General features: G+C 58.8%; 1 long non-coding RNA gene across 2 annotated transcripts; it reads right to left on the bottom strand.

Annotated features, from left to right (window-relative positions):
• Positions 1-1,976: 1,976 nt before the first annotated feature.
• Positions 1,977-17,438, bottom strand: LOC135311200 (uncharacterized). Of its 2 annotated transcripts, XR_010371003.1 has the most exons (7): positions 17,342-17,427; positions 14,616-14,811; positions 12,424-12,615; positions 12,056-12,165; positions 7,139-7,330; positions 6,771-6,880; positions 1,977-2,219 (listed from the first exon to the last, which is right to left on the bottom strand). It is a non-coding gene; the product is annotated as an uncharacterized LOC135311200 (long non-coding RNA). The 2 variants fall into 2 exon arrangements; XR_010371002.1 differs by lacking the exon at positions 14,616-14,811 and having other exon boundaries at positions 1,978-2,219; positions 17,342-17,438.
• Positions 17,439-22,248: the final 4,810 nt, after the last annotated feature.

The following is a 22,248-nucleotide window of genomic DNA, read 5'->3' as shown; positions in this document are numbered from 1 at the left end:
AGCCACAGGGCGGCGAGGAGGGAATCGATGAATAAGAACAGGAGACCAAAGAGAACACAATGTAGAATGGAAAAAAGGAACAGCGGCCTACAGGGAAGGAGGAATTAAAGATCAGGCACTGGGAGGCAGACAGAGACACATGAAGAAACAAGTAGGAAAAAAAAAAAAAAAAAACACACAACGGCAATGGGCTACAAAGACAGACAGAGAGGGAAGAAATAAAACATAGCAGCAAGGAGCTGGACAGAGAGAGATGAGGACAAACAAATAGCACGGGTCTACGTGACAGAGAACGTGGAATTAGAACACAGAGAGGGGGAGCCGGACAGAGAGAGAGGCCGAGAGAAAAATCTAGACGGGCTACGGCGGGCAGAGGCAGGAATTAAAACCTAGGGACAGGGAGCTGGACAGAGAGAGACAGAGATCACAGGGAACAGCGGCGGGTGCAGGAAGAACAGGAATTCAAGAATAGGGAAAGGGAGCTGGACAGAGAAGAACTCAGGCAGGCAAGTAACAGTAGCAGGGTACAGAGCAGAGCAGACGAACTAAAAAGCGCGGCGGGAGCGTTGAGGCAGACAGAGAGAGATTAAGAAAAAAGTCACGGGCTACGTGGCAAAGCAGGAGGAACTCAGAAACGGGGATGGCAACCAAGGGAGAGTGAGCTGGTGAAGGATAACGGGTATTCAAAGTGAGGGACGGGGAGCTGGGAAAAGCGAGGCAGAGAAAAACAGAATCACAGAGAGAATCACACAAAGCCAAAAAAGAAGAAACTGAACAACAGGAACAGGTGTAACCAAAGCGATGAAGTCAACCAACCAGAGACGGTGTTCCATTACGGGAACACGGAGCGTACGAATCAGCGCATCTGTCGATCTGCATTTTAGTCCCTAGGCGATCGTTAATGTCAGCAGAACAACAGACAACGTGCTTCTGTCAGAAAAGGATGACAAAACGCGGTTTCGTGTAGCGGACTGAGAAAACTAGCCAAGACTGCCAAGATTAAGAGCCAAGAAGGTAAAAGGCAATTCTGGCAGGGGGAGATCGCGACCACCGACTCACGGACCACCACCGAGCCTGCGCAGTGATTTACATACGGAACGAGCCAGTTTGTACCGATCAGTAGACAGGACGATAATGAATATGTATGAATACGTAAAATTTTGATCTACAAATTCTACGGGAAAGGTGTGTGAGGTACGCACGCCAGGAGGAGCGATCCCCCGTGCATCTGGCGCCGTGAATAAAGAACGCCTGCTCTTTAATACTAAATCGGCGTTGAGGAGTTGTTTCCGATTTTACCGCGTTTTTCGGTAACACACGGAGTCAGACCAAGAGGGCCAGAGAAAGACAAAATACCGACAGGCTACAGAACAGAGCAGGAGGAATAAAAAAATAAAAACGGAGCCAGAGCCAGGCAGAGAGAGGCGGAGAAAGAACAAGTAGCCACAGGCTACAGGACAGAGAGAGGGAGGCCTGAAAAGACGGGGAGGCAGGGAGCCACTCAGAGCGAGATGGAGAAAGAAGGGGCGGGGGGGCGCCAAAAAAAAAAAAAAAAAAATTTTGCAGCAGGTAAGGAAAGAGAGGGGGCCAGGGGGGAGAGACAGGGAGGGCCCAGGACGCACAAGAGAGGCAACGGGGCCCCAGTGGCCCAGGACTCACCGCGACTCTCGCTCTCAGCGCTGCTGGCACAATTTAGCCGTTCAGATGCTTCTTTCCCCTCCTCTCCGCCCTGCCTCTTCTGCAGCTCCAGACTCTAGGCCGTTCTCCACCTAAAGAGGATACATGGGTGTCTTACCGCTCTTACGAGATGAGGCTTCCTAGGCACGTAGCCTAGCTCGCTCGTGCACTACACGCCCGTACCCAACTCCCGGTTACGCGTACAGACCCTGCGGTGCACGTTGGTGGCCTGGCCCGCTGCGGGCTACGAAGGGGGATCCTCCCTCCCTCACCTGCAGGGACAGGCTCTCTCTTGCCTGCGGCAGGAAGGCAGCTGGCAGCCAGAGCGCCTTCAGTTTCTTCTGCTTTACCTTTCGTTGGCGTCTCCAGCTTCAGCCGAGGCAGCTCCTGTCCACAGCCAGGAAGGGCTCTGTGTGTCCCTTTTCGCCCCCGCGCTGCGAGGATGGCAACGCCGGGCAGAGAGAAGCCACGCGAGCCTGAGACGGCTGCAGTCAACGGCATCCCCGGGGGAAGGACAGACAACCACGTCCTCAGCACGGTCTCTGGGAGAGGGAAAGAAGAAACAGCGACCGTCATTACCGTCGATCGACCCTGGCCAAAGCCCCTCCTTGCGCAGGGGCTTCTGGACACACCGCCCCTTCCCCGCGCTACTGCTAAGGGCCCCTGCGCCGAGGGGGAATCCAGTGCGCTCGAGGGCCGGCTCGCTGCCTTCACGACAGGGCCTGGGGGCGGCCAAGGGCTACGCAGCACGCTTCAGGGGAGGTGCCGGGGCTGGGGGCAGGCGCACGGGGCAAGGGGGGGGCCAGGGGAGGCTGAGCGGGAGCTCCGGTGAGCCGGGGAGGCGGCGGCCATCATCTGCGCCCTGGGCAGGGGGAAAAGGTCCTCCTCCTTTCCCTCTTCCCTTCTGTCAGCTCCCGGGGAACTCACCGCTTCTCGGGGAGCGGCCGCACCTGGAAGCCCCCAGAAATCAACACGAATCCAACCCCAAAAATACACCGCGCCTACCGTACGCGGCACGGCCGCCCGGCACCGGAGCGCCGGAACACCGCGCCTCCCGCCGCGCCCCGGCGAGCCACGTGACAGGGCCGGCAGCCACTGCGCCAGGACTACAGCTCCCGGCATGCTCTGCGCCACAACACGGCCGCCCGGCAGCCCCCCGCCGCAAGGACTACAGCTCCCGGCATGCTCTGCGCCACAACACGGCCGCCCGGCAGCCCCCCGCCACAAGGACTACAGCTCCCGGCACGCTCTGCGCCACAACATGGCCGCCCGCCCAGCCGCCACACGCACCACCACAGCTCCCGCCACGCCGCGAGCCCGCCCTCCCCGCTCTCTCACCCTGCGGGGCACCGTCCCTCCCGCCGATGCACCCGGAAGCCCCACCGAGCCCTCAGCACAGCCTCGCTCTCCCCACCGCCCGCTCCGACCCGCCGCTGCCCCGCCGCAGCCCTCCTCGGGGCTTGACCCGGCACGCAGCGGCCCCCCACCCAGCCCCCGCTCACCTCCTCCCTCGCTACACTCGCAGCCCGCTGACGCTCGGCCACAGCTCCGCTCCGCTCCGCCCTCGGCTCACACTGGCCCCCCGGAGCAGGGCACCACCCCTTTTCCAGGGAGGAGCCGGCACCGCCAGCCCCACTGCCCGCACCTGGGGCTCCTCCAGCCAGACCCCGCCCACAGCTGAGGCGCAGCAGCAACGGGGGGCCCCCTCCCCTCACCCCCACAGTGCACCACCTCCTCCCCCGGGCTCCATCACAGCCCCTTGCCCCACGCCAAGGGAGCGCAAACGCAGCCCTCAGGCCAAAGGAGAGGGCAGCTGTTGGTGCAGGCGCGCACGTAACAAGTCCCAGGAGCGATTCGTGGCTCAGGGTCCCCAACGCTCCCCCTGCCCCAAGGCCACCTCGGCCGCCGTTGCCGCAGCCGCACGGAGCTGGTGGTGGCTGGGATAGTGCTCATTTTCTCCACAGTAGCTAGGAAGGGATACGTTTTGGATTTATGCTCAAAACCCCGTTAATAATGTAGAGATGTTTTGGTTCTTGCTGAGCACTGCTTCCACAGTCAGGGCCTCTTCTGGTTCTCTCAGTGCCCCACCAGCAAGTAGGCTGGGACAGCTGGGAAAGCTTTCCCAGCTAACTGACCAAAGGGATATTCCATACCATTTGACATCATGCTCAGCACACGCAGCTGGGGGAAGAAGGGGGAGTCCTTGGGGCGGGGGGGGGGGGGGGGGGGGGCTACGGCATTTCTCTCCCTAAGTAACCATGACACATGACAGAGCCCTGCTTTCCCAGAGGTGGCTCAACACCTGCCCGCCGAAAAGGAGGAGTGAATTAATTCCTTGCTTTGCTTCCACGCACAGCTTTTGCTTTACCTATTAAACAGTCTTGATCTCAGCCCATGATTTTTCTCACTTTTACCCTTCCAGCTCTCTCCCCCAGCCCACTGAGGGTGGAGCGAGCAAGCAGCTCCCTGGTGCAGAGTTGCCAGCTGGGGCTAAACCACGGCACGCGCTTGTCCGCGTTTGGCAGGAAAGGGACCGTCCGTCGCCTGGCTCCTGGAGCGACAGGCTGCTGGGCAGAGGGGGAGGCCACCAAAGGTGAGGAGCAGGGCACAGGACAGTAGGAAGAGAGAAGAGAAGAGCGGCAGCCGGCTGGACGGGGGCGGGGGGGCGTGTGTGCGTGTAGTGAGAAGGCACGAGGCAGGGAACAGGACGGCCAGAGAAGGACAGGGAGCCTGACGGAGGTGGAGATACAAGCAGCAGAGAGAGGGGAAGAGAGGCAGCAGAAAGAGGGGGGAAGAGCAGGACACAGACCAACAAAGAAGGAAGAGGAGCAGGCTGGAGACGCACAAAGAACCTGGGGCAGGCAGCACGACAGCGAGGGAGGAAAGAAGAATAGGGGCAGGAAGCTGGACCGAGCGCGATGGAGACAGACAAGACAAGCGACAAGAACAGGGCAGAGAGGGAAGAATGAAGCCACGGGGACAGGGAGCCGAGACAGCCAACAACGGAGGGAAGGGGCCGGGGAGGGAACACCACAAAACAAACCATGGGGCTACGTGGTACAGAGCACGAGAAGGCAGAGAATTAAGAATTAGGGACAGGGAGCCAGAGAAACAACAACAAAAAAAAAACACCCAAAACAAAGGGAGATGGGGAGCAAAAGGAATCGCAATGCGTACAGAAAGGAGAGAGAAACAATTCTAAAACAGGGTCACGGGGAAGCCAGAGACAGCAAGATGGAGAAAGGACAAAAGCTACAGGCTACAGGGCAGAGAGGGAAGAATTAATGAATAGACACAGAGAGCTGGGCAGAAAGAGATGGAGAAAGGCTGAAGATCACACGGCCAACAGGGAAGAGAGAAGAGAGGGAGGAATTTTCAAAACAGGGGCAAGAAGCCAGAGAGAGGGAGAGAGGCGCAACAATAAAATGGGGACAGGCCACAGGGCGGCGAGGAGGGAATCGATGAATAAGAACAGGAGACCAAAGAGAACACAATGTAGAATGGAAAAAAGGAACAGCGGCCTACAGGGAAGGAGGAATTAAAGATCAGGCACTGGGAGGCAGACAGAGACACATGAAGAAACAAGTAGGAAAAAAAAAAAAAAAAAACACACAACGGCAATGGGCTACAAAGACAGACAGAGAGGGAAGAAATAAAACATAGCAGCAAGGAGCTGGACAGAGAGAGATGAGGACAAACAAACAGCACGGGTCTACGTGACAGAGAACGTGGAATTAGAACACAGAGAGGGGGAGCTGGACAGAGAGAGAGGCCGAGAGAAAAATCTAGACGGGCTACGGCGGGCAGAGGCAGGAATTAAAACCTAGGGACAGGGAGCTGGACAGAGAGAGACAGAGATCACAGGGAACAGCGGCGGGTGCAGGAAGAACAGGAATTCAAGAATAGGGAAAGGGAGCTGGACAGAGAAGAACTCAGGCAGGCAAGTAACAGTAGCAGGGTACAGAGCAGAGCAGACGAACTAAAAAGCGCGGCGGGAGCGTTGAGGCAGACAGAGAGAGATTAAGAAAAAAGTCACGGGCTACGTGGCAAAGCAGGAGGAACTCAGAAACGGGGATGGCAACCAAGGGAGAGTGAGCTGGTGAAGGATAACGGGTATTCAAAGTGAGGGACGGGGAGCTGGGAAAAGCGAGGCAGAGAAAAACAGAATCACAGAGAGAATCACACAAAGCCAAAAAAGAAGAAACTGAACAACAGGAACAGGTGTAACCAAAGCGATGAAATCAACCAACCAGAGACGGTGTTCCATTACGGGAACACGGAGCGTACGAATCAGCGCATCTGTCGATCTGCATTTTAGTCCCTAGGCGATCGTTAATGTCAGCAGAACAACAGACAACGTGCTTCTGTCAGAAAAGGATGACAAAACGCGGTTTCGTGTAGCGCACTGAGAAAACTAGCCAAGACTGCCAAGATTAAGAGCCAAGAAGGTAAAAGGCAATTCTGGCAGGGGGAGATCGCGACCACCGACTCACGGACCACCACCGAGCCTGCGCAGTGATTTACATACGGAACGAGCCAGTTTGTACCGATCAGTAGACAGGACGATAATGAATATGTATGAATACGTAAAATTTTGATCTACAAATTCTACGGGAAAGGTGTGTGAGGTACGCACGCCAGGAGAAGCGATCCCCCGTGCATCTGGCGCCGTGAATAAAGAACGCCTGCTCTTTAATACTAAATCGGCGTTGAGGAGTTGTTTCCGATTTTACCGCGTTTTTCGGTAACACACGGAGTCAGACCAAGAGGGCCAGAGAAAGACAAATACCGACAGGCTACAGAACAGAGCAGGAGGAATAAAAAAATAAAAACGGAGCCAGAGCCAGGCAGAGAGAGGCGGAGAAAGAAAAAGTAGCCACAGGCTACAGGACAGAGAGAGGGAGGCCTGAAAAGACGGGGAGGCAGGGAGCCACTCAGAGCGAGATGGAGAAAGAAGGGGCGGGGGGGGCGCCAAAAAAAAAAAAAAAAAAATTTTGCAGCAGGTAAGGAAAGAGAGGGGGCCAGGGGGGAGAGACAGGGAGGGCCCAGGACGCACAAGAGAGGCAACGGGGCCCCAGTGGCCCAGGACTCACCGCGACTCTCGCTCTCAGCGCTGCTGGCACAATTTAGCCGTTCAGATGCTTCTTTCCCCTCCTCTCCGCCCTGCCTCTTCTGCAGCTCCAGACTCTAGGCCGTCCTCCACCTAAAGAGGATACATGGGTGTCTTACCGCTCTTACGAGATGAGGCTTCCTAGGCACGTAGCCTAGCTCGCTCGTGCACTACACGCCCGTACCCAACTCCCGGTTACGCGTACAGACCCTGCGGTGCACGTTGGTGGCCTGGCCCGCTGCGGGCTACGAAGGGGGATCCTCCCTCCCTCACCTGCAGGGACAGGCTCTCTCTTGCCTGCGGCAGGAAGGCAGCTGGCAGCCAGAGCGCCTTCAGTTTCTTCTGCTTTACCTTTCGTTGGCGTCTCCAGCTTCAGCCGAGGCAGCTCCTGTCCACAGCCGGGAAGGGCTCTGTGTGTCCCTTTTCGCCCCCGCGCTGCGAGGATGGCAACGCCGGGCAGAGAGAAGCCACGCAAGCCTGAGACGGCCGCAGTCAACGGCATCCCCGGGGGAAGGACAGACAACCACGTCCTCAGCACGGTCTCTGGGAGAGGGAAAGAAGAAACAGCGACCGTCATTACCGTCGATCGACCCTGGCCAAAGCCCCTCCTTGCGCAGGGGCTTCTGGACACACCGCCCCTTCCCCGCGCTACTGCTAAGGGCCCCTGCGCCGAGGGGGAATCCAGTGCGCTCGAGGGCCGGCTCGCTGCCTTCACGACAGGGCCTGGGGGCGGCCAAGGGCTACGCAGCACGCTTCAGGGGAGGTGCCGGGGCTGGGGGCAGGCGCACGGGGCAAGGGGGGGGCCAGGGGAGGCTGAGCGGGAGCTCCGGTGAGCCGGGGAGGCGGCGGCCATCATCTGCGCCCTGGGCAGGGGGAAAAGGTCCTCCTCCTTTCCCTCTTCCCTTCTGTCAGCTCCCGGGGAACTCACCGCTTCTCGGGGAGCGGCCGCACCTGGAAGCCCCCAGAAATCAACACGAATCCAACCCCAAAAATACACCGCGCCTACCGTACGCGGCACGGCCGCCCGGCACCCGAGCGCCGGAACACCGCGCCTCCCGCCGCGCCCCGGCGAGCCACGTGACAGGGCCGGCAGCCACTGCGCCAGGACTACAGCTCCCGGCACGCTCTGCGCCACAACACGGCCGCCCGGCAGCCCCCCGCCGCAAGGACTACAGCTCCCGGCATGCTCTGCGCCACAACACGGCCGCCCGGCAGCCCCCCGCCGCAAGGACTACAGCTCCCGGCATGCTCTGCGCCACAACACGGCCGCCCGGCAGCCCCCCGCCGCAAGGACTACAGCTCCCGCCATGCTCTGCGCCACAACACGGCCGCCCGGCAGCCCCCCGCCGCAAGGACTACAGCTCCCGGCACGCTCTGCGCCACAACACGGCCGCCCGGCAGCCCCCCGCCACAAGGACTACAGCTCCCGGCACGCTCTGCGCCACAACATGGCCGCCCGCCCAGCCGCCACACGCACCACCACAGCTCCCGCCACGCCGCGAGCCCGCCCTCCCCGCTCTCTCACCCTGCGGGGCACCGACCCTCCCGCCGATGCACCCGGAAGCCCCACCGAGCCCTCAGCACAGCCTCGCTCTCCCCACCGCCCGCTCCGACCCGCCGCTGCCCCGCCGCAGCCCTCCTCGGGGCTTGACCCGGCACGCAGCGGCCCCCCACCCAGCCCCCGCTCACCTCCTCCCTCGCTACACTCGCAGCCCGCTGACGCTCGGCCACAGCTCCGCTCCGCCCCGCCCTCGGCTCACACTGGCCCCCCGGAGCAGGGCACCACCCCTTTTCCAGGGAGGAGCCGGCACCGCCAGCCCCACTGCCCGCACCTGGGGCTCCTCCAGCCAGACCCCGCCCACAGCTGAGGCGCAGCAGCAACGGGGGGCCCCCTCCCCTCACCCCCACAGTGCACCACCTCCTCCCCCGGGCTCCATCACAGCCCCTTGCCCCACGCCAAGGGAGCGCAAACGCAGCCCTCAGGCCAAAGGAGAGGGCAGCTGTTGGTGCAGGCGCGCACGTAACAAGTCCCAGGAGCGATTCGTGGCTCAGGGTCCCCAACGCTCCCCCTGCCCCAAGGCCACCTCGGCCGCCGTTGCCGCAGCCGCACGGAGCTGGTGGTGGCTGGGATAGTGCTCATTTTCTCCACAGTAGCTAGGAAGGGATACGTTTTGGATTTATGCTCAAAACCCCGTTAATAATGTAGAGATGTTTTGGTTCTTGCTGAGCACTGCTTCCACAGTCAGGGCCTCTTCTGGTTCTCTCAGTGCCCCACCAGCAAGTAGGCTGGGACAGCTGGGAAAGCTTTCCCAGCTAACTGACCAAAGGGATATTCCATACCATTTGACATCATGCTCAGCACACGCAGCTGGGGGAAGAAGGGGGAGTCCTTGGGGGGGGGGGGGGCTACGGCATTTCTCTCCCTAAGTAACCATGACACATGACAGAGCCCTGCTTTCCCAGAGGTGGCTCAACACCTGCCCGCCGAAAAGGAGGAGTGAATTAATTCCTTGCTTTGCTTCCACGCACAGCTTTTGCTTTACCTATTAAACAGTCTTGATCTCAGCCCATGATTTTTCTCACTTTTACCCTTCCAGCTCTCTCCCCCAGCCCACTGAGGGTGGAGCGAGCAAGCAGCTCCCTGGTGCAGAGTTGCCAGCTGGGGCTAAACCACGGCACGCGCTTGTCCGCGTTTGGCAGGGAAGGGACCGTCCGTCGCCTGGCTCCTGGAGCGACGGGCTGCTGGGCAGAGGGGGAGGCCACCAAAGGTGAGGAGCAGGGCACAGGACAGTAGGAAGAGAGAAGAGAAGAGCGGCAGCCGGCTGGACGGGGGCGGGGGGGCGTGTGTGCGTGTAGTGAGAAGGCACGAGGCAGGGAACAGGACGGCCAGAGAAGGACAGGGAGCCTGACGGAGGTGGAGATACAAGCAGCAGAGAGAGGGGAAGAGAGGCAGCAGAAAGAGGGGGGAAGAGCAGGACACAGACCAACAAAGAAGGAAGAGGAGCAGGCTGGAGACGCACAAAGAACCTGGGGCAGGCAGCACGACAGCGAGGGAGGAAAGAAGAATAGGGGCAGGAAGCTGGACCGAGCGCGATGGAGACAGACAAGACAAGCGACAAGAACAGGGCAGAGAGGGAAGAATGAAGCCACGGGGACAGGGAGCCGAGACAGCCAACAACGGAGGGAAGGGGCCGGGGAGGGAACACCACAAAACAAACCATGGGGCTACGTGGTACAGAGCACGAGAAGGCAGAGAATTAAGAATTAGGGACAGGGAGCCAGAGAAACAACAACAAAAAAAAAACACCCAAAACAAAGGGAGATGGGGAGCAAAAGGAATCGCAATGCGTACAGAAAGGAGAGAGAAACAATTCTAAAACAGGGTCACGGGGAAGCCAGAGACAGCAAGATGGAGAAAGGACAAAAGCTACAGGCTACAGGGCAGAGAGGGAAGAATTAATGAATAGACACAGAGAGCTGGGCAGAAAGAGATGGAGAAAGGCTGAAGATCACACGGCCAACAGGGAAGAGAGAAGAGAGGGAGGAATTTTCAAAACAGGGGCAAGAAGCCAGAGAGAGGGAGAGAGGCGCAACAATAAAATGGGGACAGGCCACAGGGCGGCGAGGAGGGAATCGATGAATAAGAACAGGAGACCAAAGAGAACACAATGTAGAATGGAAAAAAGGAACAGCGGCCTACAGGGAAGGAGGAATTAAAGATCAGGCACTGGGAGGCAGACAGAGACACATGAAGAAACAAGTAGGAAAAAAAAAAAAAAAAAACACACAACGGCAATGGGCTACAAAGACAGACAGAGAGGGAAGAAATAAAACATAGCAGCAAGGAGCTGGACAGAGAGAGATGAGGACAAACAAATAGCACGGGTCTACGTGACAGAGAACGTGGAATTAGAACACAGAGAGGGGGAGCTGGACAGAGAGAGAGGCCGAGAGAAAAATCTAGACGGGCTACGGCGGGCAGAGGCAGGAATTAAAACCTAGGGACAGGGAGCTGGACAGAGAGAGACAGAGATCACAGGGAACAGCGGCGGGTGCAGGAAGAACAGGAATTCAAGAATAGGGAAAGGGAGCTGGACAGAGAAGAACTCAGGCAGGCAAGTAACAGTAGCAGGGTACAGAGCAGAGCAGACGAACTAAAAAGCGCGGCGGGAGCGTTGAGGCAGACAGAGAGAGATTAAGAAAAAAGTCACGGGCTACGTGGCAAAGCAGGAGGAACTCAGAAACGGGGATGGCAACCAAGGGAGAGTGAGCTGGTGAAGGATAACGGGTATTCAAAGTGAGGGACGGGGAGCTGGGAAAAGCGAGGCAGAGAAAAACAGAATCACAGAGAGAATCACACAAAGCCAAAAAAGAAGAAACTGAACAACAGGAACAGGTGTAACCAAAGCGATGAAATCAACCAACCAGAGACGGTGTTCCATTACGGGAACACGGAGCGTACGAATCAGCGCATCTGTCGATCTGCATTTTAGTCCCTAGGCGATCGTTAATGTCAGCAGAACAACAGACAACGTGCTTCTGTCAGAAAAGGATGACAAAACGCGGTTTCGTGTAGCGCACTGAGAAAACTAGCCAAGACTGCCAAGATTAAGAGCCAAGAAGGTAAAAGGCAATTCTGGCAGGGGGAGATCGCGACCACCGACTCACGGACCACCACCGAGCCTGCGCAGTGATTTACATACGGAACGAGCCAGTTTGTACCGATCAGTAGACAGGACGATAATGAATATGTATGAATACGTAAAATTTTGATCTACAAATTCTACGGGAAAGGTGTGTGAGGTACGCACGCCAGGAGAAGCGATCCCCCGTGCATCTGGCGCCGTGAATAAAGAACGCCTGCTCTTTAATACTAAATCGGCGTTGAGGAGTTGTTTCCGATTTTACCGCGTTTTTCGGTAACACACGGAGTCAGACCAAGAGGGCCAGAGAAAGACAAATACCGACAGGCTACAGAACAGAGCAGGAGGAATAAAAAAATAAAAACGGAGCCAGAGCCAGGCAGAGAGAGGCGGAGAAAGAAAAAGTAGCCACAGGCTACAGGACAGAGAGAGGGAGGCCTGAAAAGACGGGGAGGCAGGGAGCCACTCAGAGCGAGATGGAGAAAGAAGGGGCGGGGGGGGCGCCAAAAAAAAAAAAAAAAAAATTTTGCAGCAGGTAAGGAAAGAGAGGGGGCCAGGGGGGAGAGACAGGGAGGGCCCAGGACGCACAAGAGAGGCAACGGGGCCCCAGTGGCCCAGGACTCACCGCGACTCTCGCTCTCAGCGCTGCTGGCACAATTTAGCCGTTCAGATGCTTCTTTCCCCTCCTCTCCGCCCTGCCTCTTCTGCAGCTCCAGACTCTAGGCCGTCCTCCACCTAAAGAGGATACATGGGTGTCTTACCGCTCTTACGAGATGAGGCTTCCTAGGCACGTAGCCTAGCTCGCTCGTGCACTACACGCCCGTACCCAACTCCCGGTTACGCGTACAGACCCTGCGGTGCACGTTGGTGGCCTGGCCCGCTGCGGGCTACGAAGGGGGATCCTCCCTCCCTCACCTGCAGGGACAGGCTCTCTCTTGCCTGCGGCAGGAAGGCAGCTGGCAGCCAGAGCGCCTTCAGTTTCTTCTGCTTTACCTTTCGTTGGCGTCTCCAGCTTCAGCCGAGGCAGCTCCTGTCCACAGCCGGGAAGGGCTCTGTGTGTCCCTTTTCGCCCCCGCGCTGCGAGGATGGCAACGCCGGGCAGAGAGAAGCCACGCAAGCCTGAGACGGCCGCAGTCAACGGCATCCCCGGGGGAAGGACAGACAACCACGTCCTCAGCACGGTCTCTGGGAGAGGGAAAGAAGAAACAGCGACCGTCATTACCGTCGATCGACCCTGGCCAAAGCCCCTCCTTGCGCAGGGGCTTCTGGACACACCGCCCCTTCCCCGCGCTACTGCTAAGGGCCCCTGCGCCGAGGGGGAATCCAGTGCGCTCGAGGGCCGGCTCGCTGCCTTCACGACAGGGCCTGGGGGCGGCCAAGGGCTACGCAGCACGCTTCAGGGGAGGTGCCGGGGCTGGGGGCAGGCGCACGGGGCAAGGGGGGGGCCAGGGGAGGCTGAGCGGGAGCTCCGGTGAGCCGGGGAGGCGGCGGCCATCATCTGCGCCCTGGGCAGGGGGAAAAGGTCCTCCTCCTTTCCCTCTTCCCTTCTGTCAGCTCCCGGGGAACTCACCGCTTCTCGGGGAGCGGCCGCACCTGGAAGCCCCCAGAAATCAACACGAATCCAACCCCAAAAATACACCGCGCCTACCGTACGCGGCACGGCCGCCCGGCACCCGAGCGCCGGAACACCGCGCCTCCCGCCGCGCCCCGGCGAGCCACGTGACAGGGCCGGCAGCCACTGCGCCAGGACTACAGCTCCCGGCACGCTCTGCGCCACAACACGGCCGCCCGGCAGCCCCCCGCCGCAAGGACTACAGCTCCCGGCATGCTCTGCGCCACAACACGGCCGCCCGGCAGCCCCCCGCCGCAAGGACTACAGCTCCCGGCATGCTCTGCGCCACAACACGGCCGCCCGGCAGCCCCCCGCCGCAAGGACTACAGCTCCCGCCATGCTCTGCGCCACAACACGGCCGCCCGGCAGCCCCCCGCCGCAAGGACTACAGCTCCCGGCACGCTCTGCGCCACAACACGGCCGCCCGGCAGCCCCCCGCCACAAGGACTACAGCTCCCGGCACGCTCTGCGCCACAACATGGCCGCCCGCCCAGCCGCCACACGCACCACCACAGCTCCCGCCACGCCGCGAGCCCGCCCTCCCCGCTCTCTCACCCTGCGGGGCACCGACCCTCCCGCCGATGCACCCGGAAGCCCCACCGAGCCCTCAGCACAGCCTCGCTCTCCCCACCGCCCGCTCCGACCCGCCGCTGCCCCGCCGCAGCCCTCCTCGGGGCTTGACCCGGCACGCAGCGGCCCCCCACCCAGCCCCCGCTCACCTCCTCCCTCGCTACACTCGCAGCCCGCTGACGCTCGGCCACAGCTCCGCTCCGCTCCGCCCTCGGCTCACACTGGCCCCCCGGAGCAGGGCACCACCCCTTTTCCAGGGAGGAGCCGGCACCGCCAGCCCCACTGCCCGCACCTGGGGCTCCTCCAGCCAGACCCCGCCCACAGCTGAGGCGCAGCAGCAACGGGGGGCCCCCTCCCCTCACCCCCACAGTGCACCACCTCCTCCCCCGGGCTCCATCACAGCCCCTTGCCCCACGCCAAGGGAGCGCAAACGCAGCCCTCAGGCCAAAGGAGAGGGCAGCTGTTGGTGCAGGCGCGCACGTAACAAGTCCCAGGAGCGATTCGTGGCTCAGGGTCCCCAACGCTCCCCCTGCCCCAAGGCCACCTCGGCCGCCGTTGCCGCAGCCGCACGGAGCTGGTGGTGGCTGGGATAGTGCTCATTTTCTCCACAGTAGCTAGGAAGGGATACGTTTTGGATTTATGCTCAAAACCCCGTTAATAATGTAGAGATGTTTTGGTTCTTGCTGAGCACTGCTTCCACAGTCAGGGCCTCTTCTGGTTCTCTCAGTGCCCCACCAGCAAGTAGGCTGGGACAGCTGGGAAAGCTTTCCCAGCTAACTGACCAAAGGGATATTCCATACCATTTGACATCATGCTCAGCACACGCAGCTGGGGGAAGAAGGGGGAGTCCTTGGGGGGGGGGGGGGCTACGGCATTTCTCTCCCTAAGTAACCATGACACATGACAGAGCCCTGCTTTCCCAGAGGTGGCTCAACACCTGCCCGCCGAAAAGGAGGAGTGAATTAATTCCTTGCTTTGCTTCCACGCACAGCTTTTGCTTTACCTATTAAACAGTCTTGATCTCAGCCCATGATTTTTCTCACTTTTACCCTTCCAGCTCTCTCCCCCAGCCCACTGAGGGTGGAGCGAGCAAGCAGCTCCCTGGTGCAGAGTTGCCAGCTGGGGCTAAACCACGGCACGCGCTTGTCCGCGTTTGGCAGGGAAGGGACCGTCCGTCGCCTGGCTCCTGGAGCGACGGGCTGCTGGGCAGAGGGGGAGGCCACCAAAGGTGAGGAGCAGGGCACAGGACAGTAGGAAGAGAGAAGAGAAGAGCGGCAGCCGGCTGGACGGGGGCGGGGGGGCGTGTGTGCGTGTAGTGAGAAGGCACGAGGCAGGGAACAGGACGGCCAGAGAAGGACAGGGAGCCTGACGGAGGTGGAGATACAAGCAGCAGAGAGAGGGGAAGAGAGGCAGCAGAAAGAGGGGGGAAGAGCAGGACACAGACCAACAAAGAAGGAAGAGGAGCAGGCTGGAGACGCACAAAGAACCTGGGGCAGGCAGCACGACAGCGAGGGAGGAAAGAAGAATAGGGGCAGGAAGCTGGACCGAGCGCGATGGAGACAGACAAGACAAGCGACAAGAACAGGGCAGAGAGGGAAGAATGAAGCCACGGGGACAGGGAGCCGAGACAGCCAACAACGGAGGGAAGGGGCCGGGGAGGGAACACCACAAAACAAACCATGGGGCTACGTGGTACAGAGCACGAGAAGGCAGAGAATTAAGAATTAGGGACAGGGAGCCAGAGAAACAACAACAAAAAAAAAACACCCAAAACAAAGGGAGATGGGGAGCAAAAGGAATCGCAATGCGTACAGAAAGGAGAGAGAAACAATTCTAAAACAGGGTCACGGGGAAGCCAGAGACAGCAAGATGGAGAAAGGACAAAAGCTACAGGCTACAGGGCAGAGAGGGAAGAATTAATGAATAGACACAGAGAGCTGGGCAGAAAGAGATGGAGAAAGGCTGAAGATCACACGGCCAACAGGGAAGAGAGAAGAGAGGGAGGAATTTTCAAAACAGGGGCAAGAAGCCAGAGAGAGGGAGAGAGGCGCAACAATAAAATGGGGACAGGCCACAGGGCGGCGAGGAGGGAATCGATGAATAAGAACAGGAGACCAAAGAGAACACAATGTAGAATGGAAAAAAGGAACAGCGGCCTACAGGGAAGGAGGAATTAAAGATCAGGCACTGGGAGGCAGACAGAGACACATGAAGAAACAAGTAGGAAAAAAAAAAAAAAAAAACACACAACGGCAATGGGCTACAAAGACAGACAGAGAGGGAAGAAATAAAACATAGCAGCAAGGAGCTGGACAGAGAGAGATGAGGACAAACAAATAGCACGGGTCTACGTGACAGAGAACGTGGAATTAGAACACAGAGAGGGGGAGCTGGACAGAGAGAGAGGCCGAGAGAAAAATCTAGACGGGCTACGGCGGGCAGAGGCAGGAATTAAAACCTAGGGACAGGGAGCTGGACAGAGAGAGACAGAGATCACAGGGAACAGCGGCGGGTGCAGGAAGAACAGGAATTCAAGAATAGGGAAAGGGAGCTGGACAGAGAAGAACTCAGGCAGGCAAGTAACAGTAGCAGGGTACAGAGCAGAGCAGACGAACTAAAAAGCGCGGCGGGAGCGTTGAGGCAGACAGAGAGAGATTAAGAAAAAAGTCACGGGCTACGTGGCAAAGCAGGAGGAACTCAGAAACGGGGATGGCAACCAAGGGAGAGTGAGCTGGTGAAGGATAACGGGTATTCAAAGTGAGGGACGGGGAGCTGGGAAAAGCGAGGCAGAGAAAAACAGAATCACAGAGAGAATCACACAAAGCCAAAAAAGAAGAAACTGAACAACAGGAACAGGTGTAACCAAAGCGATGAAATCAACCAACCAGAGACGGTGTTCCATTACGGGAACACGGAGCGTACGAATCAGCGCATCTGTCGATCTGCATTTTAGTCCCTAGGCGATCGTTAATGTCAGCAGAACAACAGACAACGTGCTTCTGTCAGAAAAGGATGACAAAACGCGGTTTCGTGTAGCGCACTGAGAAAACTAGCCAAGACTGCCAAGATTAAGAGCCAAGAAGGTAAAAGGCAATTCTGGCAGGGGGAGATCGCGACCACCGACTCACGGACCACCACCGAGCCTGCGCAGTGATTTACATACGGAACGAGCCAGTTTGTACCGATCAGTAGACAGGACGATAATGAATATGTATGAATACGTAAAATTTTGATCTACAAATTCTACGGGAAAGGTGTGTGAGGTACGCACGCCAGGAGAAGCGATCCCCCGTGCATCTGGCGCCGTGAATAAAGAACGCCTGCTCTTTAATACTAAATCGGCGTTGAGGAGTTGTTTCCGATTTTACCGCGTTTTTCGGTAACACACGGAGTCAGACCAAGAGGGCCAGAGAAAGACAAATACCGACAGGCTACAGAACAGAGCAGGAGGAATAAAAAAATAAAAACGGAGCCAGAGCCAGGCAGAGAGAGGCGGAGAAAGAAAAAGTAGCCACAGGCTACAGGACAGAGAGAGGGAGGCCTGAAAAGACGGGGAGGCAGGGAGCCACTCAGAGCGAGATGGAGAAAGAAGGGGCGGGGGGGGCGCCAAAAAAAAAAAAAAAAAAAATTTTGCAGCAGGTAAGGAAAGAGAGGGGGCCAGGGGGGAGAGACAGGGAGGGCCCAGGACGCACAAGAGAGGCAACGGGGCCCCAGTGGCCCAGGACTCACCGCGACTCTCGCTCTCAGCGCTGCTGGCACAATTTAGCCGTTCAGATGCTTCTTTCCCCTCCTCTCCGCCCTGCCTCTTCTGCAGCTCCAGACTCTAGGCCGTTCTCCACCTAAAGAGGATACATGGGTGTCTTACCGCTCTTACGAGATGAGGCTTCCTAGGCACGTAGCCTAGCTCGCTCGTGCACTACACGCCCGTACCCAACTCCCGGTTACGCGTACAGACCCTGCGGTGCACGTTGGTGGCCTGGCCCGCTGCGGGCTACGAAGGGGGATCCTCCCTCCCTCACCTGCAGGGACAGGCTCTCTCTTGCCTGCGGCAGGAAGGCAGCTGGCAGCCAGAGCGCCTTCAGTTTCTTCTGCTTTACCTTTCGTTGGCGTCTCCAGCTTCAGCCGAGGCAGCTCCTGTCCACAGCCGGGAAGGGCTCTGTGTGTCCCTTTTCGCCCCCGCGCTGCGAGGATGGCAACACCGGGCAGAGAGAAGCCACGCAAGCCTGAGACGGCTGCAGTCAACGGCATCCCCGGGGGAAGGACAGACAACCACGTCCTCAGCACGGTCTCTGGGAGAGGGAAAGAAGAAACAGCGACCGTCATTACCGTCGATCGACCCTGGCCAAAGCCCCTCCTTGCGCAGGGGCTTCTGGACACACCGCCCCTTCGCCGCGCTACTGCTAAGGGCCCCTGCGCCGAGGGGGAATCCAGTGCGCTCGAGGGCCGGCTCGCTGCCTTCACGACAGGGCCTGGGGGCGGCCAAGGGCTACGCAGCACGCTTCAGGGGAGGTGCCGGGGCTGGGGGCAGGCGCACGGGGCAAGGGGGGGGCCAGGGGAGGCTGAGCGGGAGCTCCGGTGAGCCGGGGAGGCGGCGGCCATCATCTGCGCCCTGGGCAGGGGGAAAAGGTCCTCCTCCTTTCCCTCTTCCCTTCTGTCAGCTCCCGGGGAACTCACCGCTTCTCGGGGAGCGGCCGCACCTGGAAGCCCCCAGAAATCAACACGAATCCAACCCCAAAAATACACCGCGCCTACCGTACGCGGCACGGCCGCCCGGCACCCGAGCGCCGGAACACCGCGCCTCCCGCCGCGCCCCGGCGAGCCACGTGACAGGGCCGGCAGCCACTGCGCCAGGACTACAGCTCCCGCCATGCTCTGCGCCACAACACGGCCACACGGCAGCCCCCCGCCGCAAGGACTACAGCTCCCGCCATGCTCTGCGCCACAACGCGGCCGCCCGGCAGCCCCCCGCCGCAAGGACTACAGCTCCCGGCACGCTCTGCGCCACAACACGGCCGCCCGGCAGCCCCCCGCCACAAGGACTACAGCTCCCGGCACGCTCTGCGCCACAACATGGCCGCCCGCCCAGCCGGCAGACGCACCACCACAGCTCCCGCCACGCCGCGAGCCCGCCCTCCCCGCTCTCTCACCCTGCGGGGCACCGACCCTCCCGCCGATGCACCCGGAAGCCCCACCGAGCCCTCAGCACAGCCTCGCTCTCCCCACCGCCCGCTCCGACCCGCCGCTGCCCCGCCGCAGCCCTCCTCGGGGCTTGACCCGGCACGCAGCGGCCCCCCACCCAGCCCCCGCTCACCTCCTCCCTCGCTACACTCGCAGCCCGCTGACGCTCGGCCACAGCTCCGCTCCGCTCCGCCCTCGGCTCACACTGGCCCCCCGGAGCAGGGCACCACCCCTTTTCCAGGGAGGAGCCGGCACCGCCAGCCCCACTGCCCGCACCTGGGGCTCCTCCAGCCAGACCCCGCCCACAGCTGAGGCGCAGCAGCAACGGGGGGCCCCCTCCCCTCACCCCCACAGTGCACCACCTCCTCCCCCGGGCTCCATCACAGCCCCTTGCCCCACGCCAAGGGAGCGCAAACGCAGCCCTCAGGCCAAAGGAGAGGGCAGCTGTTGGTGCAGGCGCGCACGTAACAAGTCCCAGGAGCGATTCGTGGCTCAGGGTCCCCAACGCTCCCCCTGCCCCAAGGCCACCTCGGCCGCCGTTGCCGCAGCCGCACGGAGCTGGTGGTGGCTGGGATAGTGCTCATTTTCTCCACAGTAGCTAGGAAGGGATACGTTTTGGATTTATGCTCAAAACCCCGTTAATAATGTAGAGATGTTTTGGTTCTTGCTGAGCACTGCTTCCACAGTCAGGGCCTCTTCTGGTTCTCTCAGTGCCCCACCAGCAAGTAGGCTGGGACAGCTGGGAAAGCTTTCCCAGCTAACTGACCAAAGGGATATTCCATACCATTTGACATCATGCTCAGCACACGCAGCTGGGGGAAGAAGGGGGAGTCCTTGGGGGGGGGGGGGGGGGGGGGCTACGGCATTTCTCTCCCTAAGTAACCATGACACATGACAGAGCCCTGCTTTCCCAGAGGTGGCTCAACACCTGCCCGCCGAAAAGGAGGAGTGAATTCATTCCTTGCTTTGCTTCCACGCACAGCTTTTGCTTTACCTATTAAACAGTCTTGATCTCAGCCCATGATTTTTCTCACTTTTACCCTTCCAGCTCTCTCCCCCAGCCCACTGAGGGTGGAGCGAGCAAGCAGCTCCCTGGTGCAGAGTTGCCAGCTGGGGCTAAACCACGGCACGCGCTTGTCCGCGTTTGGCAGGAAAGGGACCGTCCGTCGCCCGGCTCCTGGAGCGACGGGCTGCTGGACAGAGGGGGAGGCCACCAAAGGTGAGGAGCAGGGCACAGGACAGTAGGAAGAGAGAAGAGAAGAGAAGAGCAGCAGCCGGCTGGACGGGGGCGGGGGGGCGTGTGTGCGTGTAGTGAGAAGGCACGAGGCAGGGAACAGGACGGCCAGAGAAGGACAGGGAGCCTGACGGAGGTGGAGATACAAGCAGCAGAGAGAGGGGAAGAGAGGCAGCAGAAAGAGGGAAGAGCAGGACACAGACCAACAAAGAAGGAAGAGGAGCAGGCTGGAGACGCACAAAGAACCTGGGGCAGGCAGCACGACAGCGAGGGAGGAAAGAAGAATAGGGGCAGGAAGCTGGACCGAGCGCGATGGAGACAGACAAGACAAGCGACAAGAACAGGGCAGAAAGGGAAGAATGAAGCCACGGGGACAGGGAGCCGAGACAGCCAACAACGGAGGGAAGGGGCCGGGGAGGGAACACCACAAAACAAACCATGGGGCTACGTGGTACAGAGCACGAGAAGGCAGAGAATTAAGAATTAGGGACAGGGAGCCAGAGAAACAACAACAAAAAAAAACACCCAAAACAAAGGGAGATGGGGAGCAAAAGGAATCGCAATGCGTACAGAAAGGAGAGAGAAACAATTCTAAAACAGGGTCACGGGGAAGCCAGAGACAGCAAGATGGAGAAAGGACAAAAGCTACAGGCTACAGGGCAGAGAGGGAAGAATTAATGAATAGACACAGAGAGCTGGGCAGAAAGAGATGGAGAAAGGCTGAAGATCACACGGCCAACAGGGAAGAGAGAAGAGAGGGAGGAATTTTCAAAACAGGGGCAAGAAGCCAGAGAGAGGGAGAGAGGCGCAACAATAAAATGGGGACAAGCCACAGGGCGGCGAGGAGGGAATCGATGAATAAGAACAGGAGACCAAAGAGAACACAATGTAGAATGGAAAAAAGGAACAGCGGCCTACAGGGAAGGAGGAATTAAAGATCAGGCACTGGGAGGCAGACAGAGACACATGAAGAAACAAGTAGGAAAAAAAAAAAAAAAAAACACACAACGGCAATGGGCTACAAAGACAGACAGAGAGGGAAGAAATAAAACATAGCAGCAAGGAGCTGGACAGAGAGAGATGAGGACAAACAAATAGCACGGGTCTACGTGACAGAGAACGTGGAATTAGAACACAGAGAGGGGGAGCCGGACAGAGAGAGAGGCCGAGAGAAAAATCTAGACGGGCTACGGCGGGCAGAGGCAGGAATTAAAACCTAGGGACAGGGAGCTGGACAGAGAGAGACAGAGATCACAGGGAACAGCGGCGGGTGCAGGAAGAACAGGAATTCAAGAATAGGGAAAGGGAGCTGGACAGAGAAGAACTCAGGCAGGCAAGTAACAGTAGCAGGGTACAGAGCAGAGCAGACGAACTAAAAAGCGCGGCGGGAGCGTTGAGGCAGACAGAGAGAGATTAAGAAAAAAGTCACGGGCTACGTGGCAAAGCAGGAGGAACTCAGAAACGGGGATGGCAACCAAGGGAGAGTGAGCTGGTGAAGGATAACGGGTATTCAAAGTGAGGGACGGGGAGCTGGGAAAAGCGAGGCAGAGAAAAACAGAATCACAGAGAGAATCACACAAAGCCAAAAAAGAAGAAACTGAACAACAGGAACAGGTGTAACCAAAGCGATGAAATCAACCAACCAGAGACGGTGTTCCATTACGGGAACACGGAGCGTACGAATCAGCGCATCTGTCGATCTGCATTTTAGTCCCTAGGCGATCGTTAATGTCAGCAGAACAACAGACAACGTGCTTCTGTCAGAAAAGGATGACAAAACGCGGTTTCGTGTAGCGCACTGAGAAAACTAGCCAAGACTGCCAAGATTAAGAGCCAAGAAGGTAAAAGGCAATTCTGGCAGGGGGAGATCGCGACCACCGACTCACGGACCACCACCGAGCCTGCGCAGTGATTTACATACGGAACGAGCCAGTTTGTACCGATCAGTAGACAGGACGATAATGAATATGTATGAATACGTAAAATTTTGATCTACACATTCTACGGGAAAGGTGTGTGAGGTACGCACGCCAGGAGAAGCGATCCCCCGTGCATCTGGCGCCGTGAATAAAGAACGCCTGCTCTTTAATACTAAATCGGCGTTGAGGAGTTGTTTCCGATTTTACCGCGTTTTTCGGTAACACACGGAGTCAGACCAAGAGGGCCAGAGAAAGACAAAATACCGACAGGCTACAGAACAGAGCAGGAGGAATAAAAAAATAAA

This window comes from Phalacrocorax carbo, unplaced genomic scaffold (genome assembly GCF_963921805.1).
Source record: "Phalacrocorax carbo unplaced genomic scaffold, bPhaCar2.1 SCAFFOLD_122, whole genome shotgun sequence".
Lineage (NCBI taxonomy): Eukaryota > Metazoa > Chordata > Aves > Suliformes > Phalacrocoracidae > Phalacrocorax > Phalacrocorax carbo.
The sequence above is the reverse complement of the archived record's forward strand: the minus strand, read 5'-3'. Positions and strand labels throughout refer to the sequence as shown.